At 51.2% G+C, this 20,421-nt stretch overlaps 1 long non-coding RNA gene across 18 annotated transcripts in view; it reads left to right on the top strand.

The window, feature by feature from the left end:
- The window catches only part of LOC144929893 (uncharacterized), a 109,139-nt gene that overhangs the window by 1,738 nt on the left and 86,980 nt on the right, over nucleotides 1-20,421 (top strand). For 4 of the 18 annotated variants that reach the window (XR_013635011.1, XR_013635012.1, XR_013635013.1 and 1 more), the window contains exons 1-2: nucleotides 15,719-16,188; nucleotides 16,304-16,392. This is a non-coding gene — a long non-coding RNA (uncharacterized LOC144929893). The other 14 variants (XR_013635017.1, XR_013635021.1, XR_013635027.1 and 11 more) reach the window with 12 other exon arrangements.

A 20,421-nucleotide genomic window follows, 5' to 3' on the forward strand; every position in this document is an offset into this window, starting at 1 on the left:
TCTTTCAAGGGCTGGTACTTTTCTCTCTCCTTCCCCCTCCTTAGGTTTGGGGGGGGGGGGTTGTAATGACCCGCCCCTCCCCAAAGCCTTCATTATGTCTTGTTATCATAAGGCAAACTCCATGCCCAAACGTTGGCATGTGTAAGACAAACAGTTGTGTGATTGTTAAGGACCCTGGGAAAATGTGGCTAGCGGTGTGAATAGGGGACTGCCATGACGCCAGTCCCTCTTGTTGAGGAGACTTCTGTTCGCTCAGACTTTATTGTTATGATAATAACCTTCCCGCATGCTGTTGAACTTGATGTTGACTTCTTTTCTTTGGGGCTACACGTCTTCCCGGTCACTTGTTTGTGGGAAAATTTTCTCTGGGGCTACAGTGTGAAATTAATTAATCAGGGCCTTTCTCTGGGAAGGAGACACAAAAGGGGAGAGACGGGCACTCTGGCAAACTTACAAAGGCGACCCACTTTTGATAACCTTGATGAGTTCCCAGGGAAGGAGCCCCCATCGGTGTGGTTACAGTAGGGAAGGTGGCTCGAGGGAGAGATTTAATTCTACTTGCTGGGGGTGGGGGAGCGAGGTGTAAGTGTGTGTGGAGAGCGGGGGTTTGCAGTTCGGATTTCGGAGGCTGATGGGGATGAGGTTAGTACACTGGATTTGGGATGGCCAGGATTTGGCTGCTGGTGTATTTTGTGTGTGTTTGCGCGCGTCCTTCAGTCCGTTCTAATTCTCATTGAAATGCCTGCCGTCCCCTGCGCCTTCATTGGTAACGCTCCTGGCTAAAGAAAGACCAAGAAACTTTTTTTTCATACCGCGAGGGAGAAGCTTTGTGTTGGTTTAGACACCCCAGGGGGCCAGACGAGAGTATCCCGGGTCATCTTCGCACAGACGCACTCTGCTGCTGCACATCTCCTAGATGTCTAAGGCTTTGATTTTCTCAGCAGTATTTACCGATCAGCTGCCCTGCAGCAGAGGGAAATATCCTGCTACAAGTTTGATTTTTTGTTTGGGTTTATGATTTGATTATTAATGATGGTCTGAAGTATTAAGTGCACTGAATCTTTTAGGACCAGTTGGACTGTCTGTCCAGCGTGTGAGACACAGATATTTTAATGCACTCGCTGGAGCAGGAACCGATTGCTCTTCAGGGAAGTCAGTCTTTTGCCAAGCATGCAGGCGCAGGGAGAATATTTCTGCACAGAAGAGGCCAAAATGTGATCGTCAAATACCCTCCTAGTCTTTGTTGCTAAAGCACCTTTCGGCTGATCAGCTGTGGGGGTGCGCGAAACCAACCCACCCCTCCTGCTAGATATATAGTTTATGGCAAGAGCTATATTTCCAGTCTCGATTTTGGGGATATATTGGCTTAGGCTCTGACTGAAAACCTCTTTAGCCTGTTTTTGTACGCTGTTTCTGAATAAGTTGATCTGCACAGAGCCATTCGCGGTGAGTGATAGTTTAAAAAATGGAAATAATAATAATAATAATTAATAATTAATTAATAATACGCAAAATGTTAAAATCTCTCTGGAAAGGTACCAAATTTTAGCTTCAAATGAGCTGATAGGATGTGTTATGTAAACCTGCCTGTACCTTCGCAGAAGTATTAGCTGCCTCTGAGGAGAGATCTGCTGTGGGATCTGCTAGATTTTGGAGAGATTGACAAGCAAAGCAATGTTCATCCTGGATGTCTGGGTCACAGTTCCATTTGTATATGTGTTATTTACAATGGATCCTACGTGTCGCCCCGAATCCATTCGCTCACTGTTAACCCTGGAATTCTGCCGGGAGACGGGGATAAAATTGCACATCAATAGTTTTCAGTCTGTATTTCTGTCTTGGAGAAATGTGTCGTATAAAAGGGAAAGGAAATACCACTACACGTGGCTTTATCCCCCACCTGCCTCCTCACTGGCGTGTAGGCCCGAGCATATTCCTGCTTTATGTATTTATTTTTCCACTATTGTCATTTCACCTGGCTGTGATGCTGGGGCAATTTCCATACACGGAATCCCAGGGCTGGTTTTATTTCTGCTTTTTAAAATATCATTTCCCCCGGCTTTACCCTCTGGAAGGGGTGAGATTTCGGATCAGGAAACTCCTTGGCTGTACTGAATGAGATTCTAGCTAGCCCAGTGAAACTGACCTGATGTGGTGAGTTAATAATCTGCCTCTGTGTTTGTTCTGAACCAAGTTCTGTGACTTTCCTGGTGTCATTAAGAAAGAACCGTTCATTCAGGCAAAGGGGGCTCTTGAGTTTTTTACAGCTAGCTGTATTTTGATCACACCCCGAATACGTTTGGGAAATGGCACATTTACTGCTATTGACAGTCGCTGTTCTGCTCCTATAACCACCGTGAGTTACCCCCGAGCTAATGGTTGGTTTTTGGTTGTTTGGTTTGGTTTTTGGTTTTCTTTTTGTTAAAAAATATCCCGGTATTTTTTAAAATAAATGCTTTCAGTTTACATCTTTCTGTGAAAGTTAATCCAAGTTGGAGCATTTGCTTCTTTGGTATTATAGCAGCCCCCCCTCCACCCCCATCTCTCTCTCTCTTTAGGTAAGCTCAGAAAAGGAGACCACGTCGTTACATGTGCAGATAGGATCCAAAGGTAATTTAGAAACTGTGGGTCTCCTCTCAAAGGCAATTAGACTAGATGGCTGTGTGTGTATCAGTAATAACTCGTGCACAAGTGTACAAATTGGTGTGTGGGAGGGGTGAGAACCCTGCCCGAAGTGTTATAATTACTGAAGCAATTGAAAATGATTTAAAGGTTTTTGGATTTTTTTAAACTACAGCAGTTAACGGATTCAGAATACCCGTGGGCAGCCCGCTAGTATTTGGTGACAGAAAGGCCCTTTTTTGCGATTTGATTTCAACACACCAGGCTATTACATTTTTCTAAATATCCGTTAGACTAAACTGCTGTCCCATTTTTCATAAAAAGTCATGTCTCCTCCTCTGATTCTGTCGGTTTTGGCTCTCCTTTATTTGCTGATTGGATACATTACTTCTTGTGTGTGTGTGCTGTGTTTACACCAGAGGCCAATATGGCTGCTGGAGTGAAGGTATTTTGCTTCATAAGAAGGTTAATTCTGTCTGTCTGTCTGTCTATCCCCAGACACCCCCTCTATCTATCTATCTATCTTCTGGAACATATATATACATACATACACTCACACACCAACTTGCCCATTTAAATGACATAGATAGGTATGCAGGAGAAATTATGCAGGTAAGTGTCAAATAGGAAAGGTCACCTCTTGGCCCGAAGCTTGTGCTGGTATGGATATACATTTGCTCCATTGTTATTAATTTTTAAAACTGCCTAAAAGCTTATTTAAAACTAAAATGAGTGAGTCAAAAGGATGGAGAGGACGTGCCTGGCTGTCTGACAGCTCCATCGGGGAGAGAAGGAAAGGAAACTGACCGGGACAGGGGTTTGGTTTTGGTTTTTTCAGTCTTTCCCTGGTCCTTCCCACCCTTGCCTTTCACGGTGGTTAAGAGCAAATATTGCAATAGAGAAGGTGTTGTTTGTGAAGATCTGTGTGAAGACGTAGCTAAAAGCAAGCCGGGACTCTGACTGGAAGGCAAGGACAAGCCTTGGGGAGCTGAGCTGGAGAGCTCTCCCCAGGGTGTTTAAAGTCCTGGCGAAAGGATTTAAGGGGGAACAATTTGGGGATCCCCTCAGGGTTTCCTAGAGACTATTTCCCTGTCTCCAGTCACGTGTGGCAGCCCTTACATTATGTGCAGAAGGGAAATTTGGTCTGGGCTGTAAAAGTGTGAACTTCCCGCAGCAGCCCATAGGTAATACATGATCAGAGCAGCCCATCAAGCGGTTTCATCAGTGCAAGATAAAGGACTGGGATTTGTTTTTAATGTAGGACCCCCCCCAGCCCCCACACACTTCCTCATGGTTGAGAAGTTTTTAGCTCCCCGCACGTGGCTCCTTTGGCAGGCCGGGCCTTGTTTAAGCGGGGATCAGGTATCTCAAGGAATTCGGAATGTGTCCCCAGTCCCTTGAGCCTTCCTGGGGAATGTTTTGGACCCCTGTCCGAGATATACCTGGAAGGTAACTAGCAAGAAAAGAGGCCGGATGTCACGTGTGCGGCGGGTGTCTCTTTGTGAGACAAATATATTTAAAAATAATCACCCTGTTTTTTTTTTTCCTGGAGGTTACCTGTTTCTCTCTCTCCCTATTAAATAAATTCAGCTCTAGGCAAGCCGCGCGTGTATTCGGGGGGGGGGGGGGGGGAACACAGGGAGCGAGATACCTTTTTATTTCACCAGGTGAAACTCTCTCTCGGTGGGGTCTTGCAGTAGAGACAGCTTTTGCGCGGGTTTCTTTACATCTCGGAGTCTAAGCGTGAGCCCCTTCGCTTCTCTGAGGTAGGCTGCAAACATCTGTGCATGGCGATGTAAAACGGGGGAGGGGGGATAAAAAGGAGAGAAGAAAAGCCCGTTCGGAATGTGTCCTGTTTCCATTTGGAATTCGACGGTAAATGCTAAACAGATCTTAGCTCGTTTAAGGAGTGTCCAGCCTGTGTGTGTGTGTGTGTGGAGAGAGACGGGAATTAGAAGGACCATTATTTATATATTTTCTCTCTCTCTCTCAAAAAAAGGCCCGACAATACAGAAAGTGACATTTTGAGCCTCTGCTTTACAGAGAGGATTGAAAAGAAAGAGGGTTGCATGGTGCAAGCAGTTGCACTGATTTGGAAACAAATATATTAAAATTCCCTCTGCTCATTAAGGCTTCCCAGTAATATTTTCTGTATTTACATGCTTAAGCCGAGTCCTGGAAACCATACCTAGAAAGGCGTTTGCAATGAACCATGCACGAAACACTTTAATATGCAGATAGGACACACGTTTTGTACCTGTATCCACTTTCATCACACTATTTGTGTTATACGTTTACGTAAGGCTACATCCTATAGATGTATCTTATACATATGACATCATTAATTGTATATAATAAACACATGAAAATAGTGTTAGAAAAGTGCGTGTACATATTGTATAACAATATTGTTGATGTACTAATTAGACACTCCTGTAACAAACACCGCAGCAATGGTGTTATAAAATACGTGTAGGCTTTTATAACCATATTTTGTGTGTCTCTTATACGTGGGTTTAATGAGCACAGCAAAAATATTGTTATAAAAATACCTACACGCACATATACCCAGACATTAGTGTGTACACAGACTTCTGTGTCAATAGTATCGTGTGTGTAATACACACCCATAGTGTATAGTGTCTAGCATAGTGCGGCGATGTAATTTCATTCCATATTTAAAAAGATGTACATTATGAATGAGATTTTTCTGACGTTATTCTATGTGTGAACCTCTCGATCCGGAGCTTCTCGGGGCCTGTGGGAAGAAGATTTATCCACAATAGATTCAAACACATTTGATAGAATTGTTTTCTGTTTAGAATCGCACAGTCCAGCGTGTGGGGTAAAAACTCCACCCCCGGCCCACGTTCTAACCCGTGCGAACACGAGTGTCAGATCAGGCTGAAGACACTTGTATCAAACAAAATATAATGCAAAATGGGTCTCGGCTAAGGCAAAGGGCAAGTGACGTTACTGGGAGTTTTGTCTGAGGAAGGACAGCAGGCTCAGGTCCAAGGTGTGGTCCTGCCATTTCTATGTAAATAGTTTGAAATATCTGAACAAGGGGGATTATAGAAATGTATGGTACTTTACACTACTGCTGTGTGCTGGTTAAATGTGTGTGTGTGTGTGATATCACACACAGACATATAAACATACACTATGTATAATGTTATATATTCTGTTTGCAAATTATATATAGTCACCCAGAACACAGAGTCAAAATATGACACAGTGAACTATTCTAAATAATCCGTATTATACACACATTGTATTAATATGTGTGTAACGTATAGCCTTGTGGGGGATAGTTGGCATGTACAATTAAGAATATAACAGCTAACAAAAGAAATGGCTGAGACTATGAGAGATGATACATAGCACACACACACACACACTCTCTCTCACACACACACACACACTCTCTCTCTCTCACACACACACACTCAGATAATATTTCACATTTTCAAAAATTGTCATTTTGGAGCATTTTGTTGAACGTCAATGTCATGGAACAGCCTAATGTGTGCGTCTACACATGACGCCCACGTGTCTCTGAGACATGGAACGATCTACTCCGGGATATTTAAATTCTACAAATGCAGGGGGTGGGGGTGGGGGGACGGGGAGGAATAATAAGCTAACTAAACAACAGTTACCTGGGCAACACCAGTCTCTCCATTCAGTTCTGTTTGCCTTTTAAAAATAAATCTGACAGTAATAATTAATGAATGAATTAATAAGCACCGTACGGTACACAGTGAAAAAGAAATATCCCCTCCCGCTAAAAAACAAATTCAGGACCCTCCACTTGCCACCTCACGTCTTTGAAACTAGGAAGGTGTCAACTAAAAATGCAGCCCCCGGAGCTATAGCAGCACGGTATGCACCTCCGTGGGGTGTGGGAGTTTTGGGGGACTAGTTTCCAGCAAAGGCCCTGTGTATGTGCCGACCCCCTTTCCGGGTGTAGTCTTCCTTGTCCATGCAAAGTGCAAACCAGCCTTGCTGTGTGGGTCAGGCGCTACGGGAAACGGGCAGGCAGGGACCTGCATTTCAGCACCATGGACAGCAGTTTCCCAGGTCCCAGTCCCCGTGCGGGTGTCCTGGGCAGAGGGAGGATGGGACCCCGCATGGTGACACTCTGCAGCCGGACGAGGCGGGCAGGAATCTGCCAGCTCTTCAGATTATCGTTCCTGCCTTGTTCGGTGTTCTGTTGTTTGTTTGTTTAAAAGAATAAATGAATCTGTGGGGCTGATTTAACGCCTGGGGGGGGTTTAGTGACGTTGCTCTGTAGGATTTATTTTTAAAATGTGATTCCCATGTGGGAAAGAGCTAAAGAACTCCGCCGATTGTCTGCAACGGTAAAAGGGGGGCACACTACCAACCCCAGATTTTCTTCTGTAGCCCCGAAGTCTGGGTTCTAAGAAATTCGTCTGGGTCTCCTACTCGGGGAGAGTCGCTCATCCCCCTACGATTTGCCGCCGTCCCGTCCTGGGAACAGACAGAGCCAACGATATCTAGGAGAGGCCTCGGCACCGAAAGATTTTATGGGGCCAGTGAGGCCCACGAGAGCAGGATCGATGGCAGTGCACTTTGGAGAGAAGTCTAGTGGATTCCTCTAACTGGGTCGAATGATGAAAAGCAGAACGAAACCGCCGCGTGATTCCTAAGGAATCGCCCCGGGTGACAGGATTAATGTCCTCGCCGTGTCACGAAGGGGACTGGGTTAATCATCTGTGCTAGCTTTCTACTGCTAGCTACATACAGAGCTAGGAAGGGCTGCAGCCCGGGTGGAACAACACTCTTCAATCTGTAGGAAGCGCGGCTAGGGAGAAAGCCCGGGGAGCCCGCAGGCTGCCCGGGTCTTTGGCTGGGTTGGCTCTGTGCTGTCTCCCCGGAGAAGCCGCTTGGATTCTGGGATCAGAGGAAAGGCATGAAACGAACGGCTTCCCCGGGCCCTGAAACTCCTCTCTGAAAAGATCCCTAAAATCTGAAGAAACAAAACCCCGCCCACCCCCAAACCTGCGGGCGCTGCCCCGGCTAAGCCCCGCTAGCCTCCGAAGTCGTTACGACCAGAAACCGAACATGTGGACGTGGCGACGAGTCGGTCTCTGTAACGTCTTTGGCGCAGTCAGTGTCCGTCTCCAGGAGACCTTTGGGCTGAAAATAGCGTGTTCGCGCCTTCTCCCCCAGCAGCGACTCGTCTCCGGGGGGCGTGTGCGTGGGGCTGGCTTCCCCCTTCGCCGCTCACGGCAGACGGGCAGCCTCGGTGAAACAGATCGGGGCGGTTGGCAGGATGCTGCCAGGTCTTTAGTGATGTATGTCGGAGTAAGGCAGTTGGGGAGGGGGGTCTTAATTGATGGACTGCGTGTTGGGTTGATTTGTATCAGGGTTTCTCTAGAAATAGGTGGAAAGATCCGGCATTTCCATCGGGAAGGGTTTAGAGCTGCCTATGTCAGCTGACGCCGGCAGTCCAATGGCGGATGCAGGGGGTTGGCAAAAATAACAATACAGCCAGGCCAGAGGAAAATTTAGGAGGCTGGGAGACGGATAAGTTATCACAACAGTGTGTGTGATTGCCTGGGTGTGCACGCCCGGGTGTTTGCATGGGTGTGCACGCATGGGTGTGTCTGCATGAGAAGGATCCTTTGCTTGCTTTAGTGTCATTGTATCATATGATTGTTTTATTTTGTTTTTGTTTTTTTAATGTGTTTCTCCCTTAACAAAGTGCAGGAGAAAAATGCGGAGTCCCCAGCTCTGGAATCCGGGCTTTCTTTATGTCTAGTTAGACACGGCATGGACAGTGGGAGATCAGGCTTCCCCCAGCACAGCCCTCTCCCTGTGTGGCCCGGTTCTGACACCCTCTAGGAGACAGAGGGCAGCTCAGGTCCCAGGGCTCCTTCAGCCCTGGCCCTGTCTGGTGAGCCTGCTGGCAGGGGGGCAGCTGGCTATTGTAACGGGGACACCCGCCTGCTAGGGAATGGGCTGGAGCCCACTCGCTGATTTCACACACAGGCCGCCAGGGACGGATAAGCTGAAGGGACATTTCAATCCTAAGGAAGGCCTGGGGATTCAAAGCTGCAGTGTGATCTCCTCCTGTTGGGCCTAAAGGCTGCAGCGGGCTCCGACCCCTTTCTGCAGCAGGAGGAAATGCTGCCTCTGAACCTGGCTGTTCCTCCATGCTGTGTGCCCTGAAGATGTTTCTATTATTTCCCTTCCTCCGCCCCAAAGGAGAAACTCCTCCCCCCGTGCCCATGGGCTTCCTGGGCCTAGGCTTGCAGCAGGTCCCAAGCCAGCAGGATGTGTCACCCTAGATTGGAGAGCTGGGCAAGGCCTATTAGGTCAGCCGCTGCTCCCCTCCCTGCTCCTTCAGGGCTGTAATAGGCTTAGAATCACTTTCCCCGCAGAGCCATGAAGCCTATTGTTGAGACCCTGCCCCTGACAGAACTGTGCAACTCAGTGGCGAGGGCACCGGCCTGGCAGAGACAGGGTGTGGCTAGTATTTCTCGCTCTGCTGTGTGACTTGGGCAAATCACTTCCCCTCTCTAAGCCTTTGCCTCCCCACCCCCGCTCCAGACCCGTCTCTCTGTATTGCAAGCCCTTCGGGGCAGTGCCTGGGTTTTGTGTTTCACCTGGCACCAGGGGTCTCCAAGTCCAAATTCTCTATGTGCTGCTGTGTATAACATTGAATACACTTATAGACCAATATGACATGAATTAGTTAAGACCTGCTTAGCCATGCGCCCTTGCTTTGTCAATGCCCTCATGGTGCTATAGACAAATAGATGAGAACAAACAGTGAAATTTTTCCATCAATGAGCTGATCATGTTTGCTTTCATGTAATATCCCCAACCCTACTTTTTGTTTTTATTTTACAATTATTCCACACTGGGTGCGGGTTTGGAGACTTGCTAGGATCCCACTGGGTGTAGCCTCTTTGCTGCTGTCAGCTTCCCCCCTAGGCTGATGGACTGTGGCAAAGTGGGAGGACTAGAGGGCAGGAGTCAGATCATGTTTAGGAAAAGTTTCAACTTCTTATTTTCTTCTCCTTTTTTTAACAAGGTTCAAAGTGTCCTGAGTCACCAGCCTTCCTGCTGAAAGACAAAGGGGTTTGGTGACAAGGCTAGAAAGGATCCATAATGCAATGGTTCTGCTCTCTAAGGTCACAACCCCATTGAAGTCAATGGGAGTCGTTCCACTGACATCAATGCAAGGTGCAATAGTTGGCAGGTTTAGCACTTGCTTAAGAGCTTTGCTGGATCTGGGCCTGAGCACCTTGGAGGAATGAATTCTAAGAATCTGCTCCCATGTGGATTGCAGCATCCACTAGGATGTGGGGGTTGCACCATGGTGGGCATGAACAGGTTTCAGGGGGGCAAAGTCACCCTCCCTCTCTGTATGGCTAGATGGCCTGGGGACACTGACTTTAGTACCTTGTAACTTGGGGCTTTGGTGGGGGGTAATGCAGAGAAACCCTGCTCTGGAGGGTGCTCTCACCACAGGAAGGGTGCTTTCTATTTAAAGAGACAGGATCTCAGTTTAATCTAAAAGCCCAAGTGGGCAGATTTGTTCAGATGGCTTGGAGATGGACTTGTGGGTCTCTCGCCCTCTTACACCCCCTGGGATGGCAGAGAGAACATTTTTTCCCCTTATGACTGTTCCATTTTTTAAAAAAGTTTGCCTCTGATCAGAAATGTTCCTGAAATACCAGCTCTTCCGGGAGAGCCGGGGGTTACTGGCGTGTAAAGCCAGCCGGGACCTTGATGGTTACCCTGGGTGTAGCTGTCCTCCCCCTGGAGGTTTGGCAAAGCTGCGGTTGAAGTGGACAACTTGTTACTTTTCAGGAAGCAGCTGCAGGCTTTGAGGCTCCTGCAGGGTCCTAAAGCACATGGATTAAATGAAAACTGGAATATTCGAGTAACAAGACCTGAGGATAAAGGAAAATGTCTTTTAAACATAGGGACGGGGATTTTTTTGGTCAGACCCGTTGAATTTTTTAAAGGGAGCCTTCGCCAGTGCAGGAGGCAGGTAAGACCCCATGGATCTGGCCTGTGCACGCTCGGGCACACAGACTTTGACAAGATCTTTATGGCCACATGCTTTGCTTCTGCTGTTTCTTCCATCAGTGCCTATACAGGGAGTGTGTGTGTGTGTCACAGATAGGTGTGTACGCATATACACGTACATAACACCATCCGTATATCTCAGCCTCTGGCCCATAGCTGGAGGTGCCCGCTGCACTCTTTCAAATGTCCCTCATCGGGGTACAGGACAGAGGCAGCCGCATCAGCCCACTTAATACCAGTAATTGGCCCAGACGGGAGGCGACTCTTCTCCTTGCCTGGTATTAATGGCACCCAGCCGCAGAGAATTTCCGGGGCACGCTGCAATGGGAGCCGAAAGGCTCCTAGTCCCGAGGTTTCGGGAGACTTTGTTTCCTCGTGGGTTTGTTTTTAAGACTCTCTCGGGGAATTAGCTTGTCCCGGTTGCGGTGGGAATACCCAGGACAGTGCGTGCGGCTCGCTGCCCCTTCCAGCATGTGACTGGCGCGTCCCCAGGCGGTTCCTTGCACAGGGCTCAGCTCCCGGCTCCGTTAAGACCCCTGGAATATCCCCGGGGTCGGTGCGCAGCGAGGGCCCCGTCCTGGCTGGGTAGCACCGGGGATGCTCTGCTCTGCTCTCTGCACCGAGGCGGCGAGCTGTGCGATACTGACGGCCCTTCAGTGGGTCACTGCCTGGTCTCCGCTCCCATTTCCACCCGAGCTCGGGCTCTGGCCCGGTGCTTGCTGAGTTCTGCAGAGAGGCTAGGACATGGAGCGGGTGGGAGGGGGGTAGGAGGCAGGTGTTGGTTTTGGTGGAGATGAAGATTTAAGGCTGGCGCTGGCTGCTGTGGGTGCTGACCCAACACAACCCAGTGGGTTCGGGCGCTTCTTGTCCTGGTGCATGTGGAGGGTGTGTCGGAGGGAGATGTTTGTGTGGTCCATTCGGTTTGTTTTGTCTCCCTCCCTTCCAATTTATACGGGGGGCTCCTTAAAAAGCAGGGCTGAGCCGCGCTAGGTCCAAGAAGAAGTGAGGAAGGAGACCGCAGGAGGGGAGCCTTTTCAGGGAGTGCAGATTAAAATCCGACAGCTGCAGGCTCCCCTCCGACCCCCCCAAGTTTCTGTGTTGTGCGTGCCAGCGTCGGGGACCCCAGCTTTCAAACTGAAGAGACCCAAGGGCGCCTTTAGGTAGAATGGGGGGGGGGATTTTCCTTCCCACGCCTGCAAACCCCTCTGTGTTCCCTTCGCTGCTGGCGGAAGCCCTGAGCCTGGTTCATCTCCTGAGGCCGGGGCGGAAAGAAACTGGTGGGTGAATAACTCGGTCTGCGAATGTCTCGGCCCCAGGGGAGCTGCTGCGAACCCAGGCTCCAAAAGCGCTTCAGTCCCAGCGAAGGGAGGGCGGGGGCTGGCTCTGAACCCCCCTCCACCTGCGGGGGAGTAGAGCGGGGGCGAGGGAGCAGATCTGGCTGCGCCCGAGCTCAGCTGCGCCTCCTTTGGGGGCGTAGACCCCCGTGCCCAGGATCTAGCCTCAGGGGCACAGCCTGGGGGATCTGTGCTGCCATGGCCCGGCACAGGCCCTGCCTGACTCTCACCGGGAGCCTTGCGAGGGAGGGAGAAACTCCGGGGCCGCTTCCCAGAGGGTGGAGACCGTGGCCGGGTGCGCGTCACACCAGTCACTCCACTCAAATCCGGGACGGAGGAGAGTCTGTCCCAGGCCGGGTCCCCGAGCTGCCCACGCAGCCTGGCCTCCCACCTCGGGTCGCTCCTTCTGGGCCTCCCGGACCAGCCCACTCTCCTCTCTCCTTCCCCCCGCGTTTGTGCCTCTCCTGCCCCAGGGCATCTGTCCAGGCCGCACCGGTCCGGGGGTCCCTCAAGTAACCGGGTTAACACTGGGTCCCAGCGGCAGCTGCTCAGTGTCCCCTTTACCCGGACCTACAGGGCTTCCAGCCCGTGCCCCCTCTCGGGCGGGTTCGACACGCCAGCACCCCCCCCGGGGGTGGATCACAGCTCGGGCCCAAGCTTTCTTTTCTTTTCCCTTGCAGAAGAATTTCCCATCAGATACATCAATTAAAAAAAGCCACCCAGGCTACTTCACAGGGGGAAAAAACCCGGCCCGGTTCCTTCTGGCTCTCACCAAACGCGTTTCTGATCGTGACCGGATTATTCTCAGAAGTAGGAGCGAGGGGGAACTGGAACTGAAAAGAACATTGTGGACATAACCGTGGGTGACCCGGGGAATTATTACGTTGAATGCCACTTCTCTGTCTCCTCCTTTGAAAATAATGTGGCCACATAAAAACAGCATTATCTCTATCGGCCAATGCTCGGAAATATATTTTGATCTAAAAGTTCCCCCCGTCCCCCATCGAGTCTTTCTTCTTCCCCCCCGCTGGAAAAAAATCCCAGTTTGCTAAAGAATCCCAAATCCCTAAATCTTTTCAAGAAAGGCTGGCGAGAGTTAGAGGACCCGGGCTGGTGTTTTGGCAGAAATGGCCATGGAAATGGAAGTGGCATTTTGCGGGTTTCAGAAACGCTGACAAACGCGGTCCGGGAAAGGGGAAGGGAAAGGGGAAGGGGAAGGGGAAAGGGAACTGCCCTGACAGGCTTTGGAACCGCTCTCTCTTAGAAAGATTTGTTATAAATAAAACACACGCGCGCTCGCCTTCCGAATAAAGTGACTTTTAAAGAAAATGACGCTGAAATCCCACCCCGCGCTTAGCGCAAAGGAGGCCGAAAGGGGAAAAGGGGAAAATCCGCTGGGCTGGCGAGTGTCTCTTTCTGCGGGCCCGGCTACCAATTTTCTGCAGCTGTAAATTCCCGGCGGATTCTGCCCCAGGAGCTGCACATGGGCTTGCAACATACATCGCGGGGCTGGAACTGCACAAAACGGGCATTTCTGTCAACCCCGCGGAGGGCGAAGCGTCGCGTCCGGCAGGTGAAGTGTGCTGAGCACGTTACCGCCCAAAGCGGGGGCCTGTGGCTCAGTGGAAGAAGCAACTTCTTGATTAATGCAAATTAGCTCAGTGGAGAGCCGAGGAAAGACGGTTAAACGAGCAAAAGACCGGAAAGGAGGCAGTCGCTGCAGAAGAAGGCTGCTGGAAGGGTTTGGGGCATTTGGTTTCTAAATGTTCCCTTTCAGATGCAGAGAGAACAAGGGACACGTGATTTTTGGTTTTGAATCTGTGTTCGTCGGGGATCTGCAGTCCGGGGAGGGGGGAAATCCAGTTACCGGGGGGGGTTAACGTTTCAAAAAGGAGTGGAAGGGTTTCCATCTACCTCCCTTTAAAGCCATCGGTCTCGCTGCCAGGCAGCGGGTCTGGCGTCCTTCGCCAGGCGCGGCGGAGTTCAGGTCGGTGTGGCCGGGGACACAGTGCGGAGACCTCTGGGGGGATGTGAAACCGGAGAGCCTCAGAAGGGCAGAAACCAGAGCGGGCCCCTGCCGGGCTCTGTGACCGGGGCGTCCATTCCCCGAGATCCCGGGCAGCAAATGCCGTAGCCGCGGCCAGCTTTGATTTAAAAGGCGAGTTCGGTTTTTTTGGGGGGTGGGTGGGGGTTTTTTTGGTCATCGGCGATAGCGCCACAAAAACCCTGTCCCGTTTTATGCCAACGTGGGAGCGAAGGGGGCTCGATCCTGCAGCCGGGTTAGGAGGAGTCGTTGCCTTAGTAAACGGTGCGTGTGCGAGAGACACGCAGGCTCGGCTGAGAGTATGACATGTGCGGTTGTGTGTGTAGAACGTGCCCTGAGAGCCACCGCAGAATCGGGGTGTGTGTGTGTGTGTGTGTGTGTGAGAGAGATATTTAGGCCTGTTGCCGGGGTCTCACTGCCATGGGTTTGAGACATTCCCCTGGCGGTGGCTGGTGTTTGCATCACTAATTTGCTTTTTTAGCAAACCGAGAAGCAACCTTAACACTGATCCCCGTGGTGACTGGACGGACAATCTTCAGCTTTCAGCAACTTCAAACCCTGCCCCTCCCCCTCCTCTCCCGAACTTCCCTCGCCCCTTGTCCTCACGGCCAGCTGCATCCAAAACCAGCGTAAACCTCCCAGAAACCCGTAACGACCGCAAACGCCCAGACGTGAGGCGGGTGCACGTTTTCGGCCTGATAATTGTCAAGCGCTTTCCTAGCATGACTGGATTAGAAATCGCTGAGCTGTTTGGTTGGGTGAGGGGGGGGGATTCAGGGTGAGGGGGGGATTCAGATGCTCCCCCTAAGAGAAGGGTCTTGTCTTGCAGTCATACAGGGTAAGAGAGAAACGATCTCTTGTGATAAAACCACATAACAGACCGTCCCCCCCCCCCCCGCGTCTGACACTTCCCCATGGCAGGCTGAATTCTGCTCTCCGCCCCCCACCGCTCACACTCCCCCGTGCGCGGGCTTACCCCAAGGGCACAGAGAACAGAATCTGGCCCCCCAACATTTCTTAGCCATTAGGGGCCCTTTGAGACGGGGCAGCACCTTGTGCCAATGGCTAATGGGACCTTTTCCATTTCGACGCGGGGAGTAGGATTTCCAGGGAGATGGGGGCGGGGGGGGGAAACTATTTCCCTGAGTTAAAAGGCGCGCAGGGGGGGGGGCTGGATAAACCGATCCGCTCCTCTAACAACTGTTGTGAGCAGCTCAATTACTGCCCCTTGCAAGGAGGCAGAATGGGAGGGAAACACCCTGCAACTGGATCCCATGTCCCAAGGCGCGTGTGTGTGTGTGAGAGAGAGAGCGAGCGAGCTTGGGGTTGCAATCGGTTTAGTTGTAATAAACGACGTAGGTCCCAAACTCTCGCAGTCCTGGCTCAGGCAGAGAAGCCAACGGGTGTTGGGGCCGGGGGTGAATGCTGTTCTCTGCTCCTCACCCCCGATTCGGGGTGTGCCCCCCCCCCAGGGCCTGACACAAAAGTCCAATTTCGAATCTTTAAAACAGCGGCCAAGCAGGCGCGGGGCGGTGGCTCTGAGCAGGCTCCGGCCCGGGCTCTCCCGGGTTCGGTGCGGAGCGATGCTCCCAGAGCTCGCGGGATGCTCCGTCAGGGTGGGTGGGTGGGTGGGAGGGGGGCGCCTGGGTGCACTTTCTGACCCCGCAGCGGCTCGGCGGGGGAGCTGGTGTGTCTGAGACGAAAGGGGGCTCGGAAGAGGGGCTGGGGCGGGCGGCAGACCACACAGAGCCCCTCCCCGGTACCCTCCAGACTTCCACTTGCTCAGCCATGTAGCAATAAGCATGTCTAATGGTCCGAGCCCGGGTGCTTGACCTCTGCCCTGTCTGGCTGCTCCCCCCCCCCTCCAAGAGCCGGCTTTCCTCGCAGGTTGGCCCAGCCCAGAAAGTCTGGCTTTGTCCCCTGCCGTCGCCTCTAATACCCCCCCGCCCCCATCCTCAGACTTTCTCAGACCACTTGTCTCCCTCCCCTCCCCTCTCCTCCCCTCCCCTCCCCCCCATCCATGTGCACTTTCCCGGAGCCTTTGGACCAAGTTTAGGGGGAGATCACAGAAGTGCCAGGCGCCTGCCTGAGGCCACGTTATGCTGCAGCCACTGGCGGGTGTGTAAGGGGTGGGCGGCGGCGGGGGGGGTATTAGGGGAGGGGGCTTTTTGCCTAGAGTCCAGCAAGCTTTTTCCAGAGATACCCACCCACCCTCTTTTTCTCCACTCTCCAGGGCGTGGAAGGGAGAGCAGGGAGCTCCCCGCCGCTCCCAGCGGCAGGCTGAGACCCGCTGACCCGCCGGAGGAGCCGCGGGAGTGGAAGGTACTTTTCTTTCCTTTCCCGGCGTGTCAGGACTCCGGTTCTTTGGCTGCGAGGGGGCTGAGCGGGGAATGAGGCGGGCTGTATCCGGTTGTGTGGTTCTCTCCCTTCTCACTGACTGAGACACAAAACACACTCACACCCCCTAGTGCAAAGCCAAATAACCCATTTTCCCCTACACAAAGGGCAAATACAGCTGCTCTGGACCCCCCCGCTCCCCATCGGTCCCTGACCTGCCTATTTGCTAATTTTATCCCCCCAAATCTGGGCCCTGGGAGTAGCTTGTGCAGGGAGGGGTGGGTGAGAGTTTCTTTCGCCTGCCCTTTTGTTAGGCTGCTTGGGTTGCAGCCTTTGCTTTGGGCTGATCCTTCTGCTTGTGGCAGACCGAGAAGCGGGGTCGTTTTTGAACACTCCTGCTTTAGGACTGGCTGAAAAACTCCACTGGCTCCCCCCTCCCCCACCCCCACCAGGCCCGACCTGGGGCAAGGGGAGCAGAAATCGCTTCAAGAGAGCCACAGAGGTGCAAAGATGGGGGGTGGGGCAGGAGGAGCCAGAGGCGCCTCGAAAATCCTGGGAGGTCCCTTTAAGAGGAATAATTTTTTCCCCTCATCTGAGTCCTCGTGACTCAGCATTTCTCATGTCAGTAATTTACAGTAATTACAGAGTCAGAGCCCAGCACAGTGAGAGGGGCTGGAAGGTACATTTGGGTGTGAGAAGGAAGCAGATCTCTAGGGAGAAGGGACAGTTTGGGTGACGTTAGCTGTGACTATTGCATCCAGGGTGTGTGGATTTGCGTGTTGCACTAGGATGTGTGTGTGTGTTGCACTATACACAGGCATTAGGATGCATGGAATCAGCCTGGATTCCTACTCTCACAACAGTCAGGCTTCCTATTTAAGAAAAATATAAAATGGGAAAGATCTTGAGAGGCAGGAACCCACTCTGTAGATCTAAAAGGATTTGGTTTTTATTTCGCACTGTGCTGGGTGCATGAAGCAGGAAGTGGCACCAGGATACAAGCAAGGTGTGTGGCATGTGTTGTGTGCATGGAATGACCAAGGCCTATATTTAAAGGACTGGGTTGGTTTTTGTCTTTGGTTATCTAGCTGTATGAGTGTATGTGATATCATAAAGCTAGAGAACCGAATGTAAAAACTGATTCACTATTCTCCAGGATTTCCTACCAACTGAGAGCTCTCCCTGTACTTAAACAGGGGAGTGGATTTCCACATGCCACTGGCCTCTCTGAATTATTGGCAGCTTTCTAAAGGGAGTGCATGCATCTTTTGCAAAAGGAGAGACATTTAAAGTGAAATGTGCTGTGTCTGTTCGGTTGAAATTTCAGCGGGTTTTTGTCTTTAATCATTTATTGAGGCCAAGGGATCACATCTGTTTTTCTGGTGATTATTTCCATTCCAGTCTAATGGTCCCTGGGCCAACTACAAACTCCAACAACTTCTTGTTTTTCCACAATGGTTTTAATCTTCACATTGACAATTAAATATTGTCGTTGTGTTACGTACAGAGATAAATATAACAGAGCCCGCTTGAAAGGGACCTTGAGCAAAACTTGTGGTGAAGTAGAAGGAAATGTGGCACAACAAGTGAATTGTAACGTAGAGTTAAAGCCTGAAGTCCATGCGGAGTGGTTGATCTATCTCTTTGGGAGGAAAAGAAGTCAATTTCAGTAGAAGAAGGTCCCATTGTTTGTCTGTGTCTATATGGATATTACAGTGTTGTTCGTAGCATTGCTAGACTTAAGTCTGAGAAGCACGTTCCATTCTAAACACTTCTTGTCATTTCTGGTCTCTCTGTCAATCTATCTTGCTTCACTATTGTTAATATTTCAGAATATCTTGGCGACACCACCACAATGCCTATTGTATGGAGAATTATAATTACGTTATTATTACTACTAATGAGACTGACTCTGTAGTCCCTGGTGCAGAGACATTTCTCGGAGTTTTGTCTGTGCAAATGCTGGAGGACGAAGCAATAGCTAGGTGTGTTTGGGTAGTCTGCAGGCTGATACAGTTAAATCCGCAAGTACATTTTAGGTCTGCACTTGCAGGAGGCAGGGGTGAGTGGCTGGTTGTCTGAGTGAAGGCAGCAGCATTGGCCCCTTTGTATTTTAAGGCCCAGTCCCACAGTCACATATGATTTATTCTTCATATTGCAGTAGTGCCTCGAAGCCTGCAGACACAGCCTAGGCTTGGGAGCTGTCCTGTTTACTTCCAATTGGACAGGTTACAGGGGTAAAATTAAGCACATGCTTAAAGTGTTGCAGGATTGGGGCCTAATTATGCAGCTTAAGCAATGTTCATGTGATGTCAGAGTGGGGATACAGCTCATGAGTATTGTGGTGATGGGCAGCATCCAGAAACCTTGTCTGTGTTCAATGCTGCCTTTTGGCCGGGGATGTGCTCCTATTTAATGCACCTCTTTTTTCCCCCTGAGCAGTAAGAGGGGAAAAAATCATTTATTTAAAAACATCAAATGCCCCCCAAGCAATTTCCAGCCCCTTTAAACCTGTTCCCATTCTGCAGAACCCACCTGCTATTTATCTCACGCTTGTTTTGTTATAATTAGGCCTCTCTTCTCTCCCCCTACTTAAAGCCATACCGCTGGAGCCTGTACATACAGAGCAGTTGTAATGCTGAAGATTTTGGGAGCAGAGGCACCTTTGCAGGGGGCCCGCTGTGTGGTCATTTGAGACGGCGAGTTCCCTCCTCCAGGGACCTTATGTTGCATGGGCCTGATCTGGCATCCTTACTCCTCGAGCTGCTGTTACATCTCTAGCTGCAGTGACCGTACAGGGCTGCATGTCCTGGACATTAAGTTAGGCAGGTACCGCGTGAAGCTGACGTCCTGACATGGTGCAGGAGGGAACGGGGTGGCTACTGTCTTAAAACCTTTCCTGCTAGTGTCACCGTTGTCCCGGTGTATCTGTAATTTGATGATCAATGCATCTGATCCGCACGGTGGCGAATCTTGGGTGGGGCCTGGTCATGGGCAGGGACCAGCTCCATGGGCAGCCAGTATCAGAAGAAGTCCCTGCATGTCCCAGAGAAAGCAGCCCTGGTTCTTGGCAGCCAGCTGGGGAGCAGCAGAGGTTGGCTCGATATTCAGCGCCCAGGTGAGCGAGCTGCCAGGCAGGGGGTGTTTTAAAAACGTCATCACACGATTTGGGTATCACTGCCCACAGGGCTGGGTCTCCTAGGCCCTGCAGATTGTATGTAATGTAAAGAGAAAAACGGTGTTCTCACTGGAGGAAGGACAGGGTCTTGTCCATTTCCATCATTAACCCCCCCTTCCCCCTGGAGTAATGAACTCGCTTTGTCCACATCTCTGGCTGCGAACCTTCTCCATGCGGGGGTGGGTCTAACTATCATCAAGGGACCCGGGGCCCAGGCCTTGCCTGGGCAATGGGCCCCACTGAAGCCAAGAGGACTATCTGCAAGAATAAGTGCTCCTCCCATGCGTAAGAATGGCAGGCTCAGCCCCCAGTTTGTGCAAGTCCCGTCCCAATCGTGTCTGTTCAGTGGGGCCACGGGAGGCAAGTGTTTGGCAGCCAGCACCCCAGCAATCACAGGGCAGCGTGAGGAGTGCCGCTGAGGAGATGGCAGGGGACATACCTCTGGATGCCTTGTTACCCCGTCAGTGTTCTGGAAAGGAAGGGCCAGAACTCACTCCCCAGCGAAGTGGCCAGGGGTTTTGCCACTGGGGGCTAACAGATTAGTAACCCGCTCCCCACTGAGAGGCAGTTTGAGGCCCCCTTGGGGTGCTGGGGGTGGGTACATTAGCACCGAGCATGGGAGGAAGAAGCTGGTGTAGGAAGAGGCCAACCTACAATCCCAGTCTGTCCGCGTCTAGCTCCTTCCTCTGAGCAAGGGCAAGATAATAAGTCCCCAGCTTGCCAGTGGGGTTCTGCCATTAAGAGCCAGGCCTGACGATGCCTTGTTGCTGGCTGGGCCGGGCTGTGCCCTGGGGTGGGGAGGGCTCTGACCCCGTTCTGAGAGCCATTCTTTCACA

The sequence above is a fragment of the Lepidochelys kempii genome, chromosome 25 (genome assembly GCF_965140285.1).
Source record: "Lepidochelys kempii isolate rLepKem1 chromosome 25, rLepKem1.hap1, whole genome shotgun sequence".
Classification (NCBI taxonomy): domain Eukaryota; kingdom Metazoa; phylum Chordata; order Testudines; family Cheloniidae; genus Lepidochelys; species Lepidochelys kempii.